Raw genomic sequence first — 1,652 nt, forward strand, 5'->3', positions numbered from 1 at the left:
CCTAGCCAGAGGGGACACTATGTCCCCTTCCAAATGACCAAGACCCTTTTCAGAGCCTGCACTCTGTGAAGACATCCTCTGATTAGAAATATCCCCTCTGGCTGGAATCATAGGGGCAGAGGAGGGAGGGGCAAGGGAGAAGGGGGTCCAGACTTGGGCAGGGGATTTCTGCGGTTTCTGGCCAGCTGCCCTCAGACACTTGCTACCCTTTGCCATCCTTGTGTGGACAGGCTAGGCTGGAGGTGGTGTGGGAGCTGTCCACCCACCCAGGCCTTCAGGGTGGGTTCACAGAGCCATGACAGGCCAATGCTCCAGGGATACTTTTTTTTTTTTTTTTAACTTCGGAGATTTTATTAACATGAGTTTTTAAGAACAAGCATCCGGGGCAGCTGGGTGGCTCAGTTGGTTAAGCGTCTGCCTTAGGTTCAGGTCATGATCCCAGGGTTCTGGGATCAAGCCCCAGGTCAGGCTCCCTGCTCAGTGGGGAGTCTGCTTCTCCCTCTCCTCCCTGCCTGTGCTCTCTGTTGCTGTCTCTGTTGCTATCTCCGTCTTAAATAAATAAAATCTTAAAAACAAATTTAAAAAAATAAAAACAAGCATCCATACCAGTCTGGGGTTGAGAATGGAAGAAGGGGGGGAGGGGGGAGGAAGGAGAGAGGAGGGCAAAGCAGGGTAAGGGGAAGGAATTCTGCTCTATTGGTAACAAAGCTTTGGGTTCACCCCATCATGGATTTCATAGTTCCCCAGAGACACATGGTCCTTAAAAATCTTGTCCCACTTCTTCAGGATGACCTTGTTCTAATGGGTACCAGTTTGGGCTGTGATCAGCTTCTTAAGGTCCCCGATGGTGCCATCAGTGTTGCATCTAACAGGGACCTTCTTACCTAGACAGTTGTTGCAAACAACCTCCATCATCCTGTCTGGAGCTCAAAACACCTGGAACCTGTGGCTGCCACAACCTCCTTGCTCAAGGGCAAAGCCCAGGTCAGAGTGGACTCCAAGAGTTGGAAGCAGACTTTTAATCCAATTCACCTATTTTGTCCATCCCCATACCCCCACCTGGCAACCATCAGTTTGTGCTCCGTATCTATGAGTCTGTTTGTTTTATTTTGTGTAGTTGTTTGTTTCGTTTCTAAAGTCCATATATAAATGAACTTCTACAGTATTTGTCTTTCTCTGACTTATTTCACTTAGCATGATAGCCTCTAGGTCCATCCATGTTATTGCACATGGCAAGATTTCATTCTTTTTTTTATGACTAATCTTCCGTTATTCCATATCTTCTTTATCTATTCAACTATCCATGAACACTGAGATTGCTTCCATTTTGTGGCTCTTGTAAATACTGCTGTGATGAATATAAGGGTACATATATCTCTGTAAATTCATGTTGTTTTGTTTTGTTTTTTTTTTTGTTTTTTTTGGATACTTAGTGGAATTGCTGGATCATATTGTTAGTTCTATTTTTTTAAAAGATTTATTTATTTATTTGAGAGACAGAGCAAGTGCAAGCGAGTGGGGGAAGGGCAAAGGTAAAGGGAGAGAGAGAATCCTCCACCAGACTGTGTACTGAGCGTGGAGCTGGACGAGGGGCTTGACCCCAGGACCCTGAAATCATCACATAAGCCAAAATCTAGATTTGGCCACTTAAC

At 45.4% G+C, this 1,652-nt stretch overlaps 1 pseudogene; it reads right to left on the reverse strand.

The window, feature by feature from the left end:
* Positions 1-693: 693 nt before the first annotated feature.
* Positions 694-915, reverse strand: LOC123799560 (ubiquitin-like protein 5 pseudogene; annotated as a pseudogene).
* Between the last annotated feature and the right edge of the window lie 737 nt (positions 916-1,652).

This window comes from Ursus americanus, chromosome 24, assembly GCF_024610735.1.
Source record: "Ursus americanus isolate L20-20 chromosome 24, mUrsAme1.1.p, whole genome shotgun sequence".
Classification (NCBI taxonomy): Eukaryota; Metazoa; Chordata; class Mammalia; order Carnivora; family Ursidae; genus Ursus; species Ursus americanus.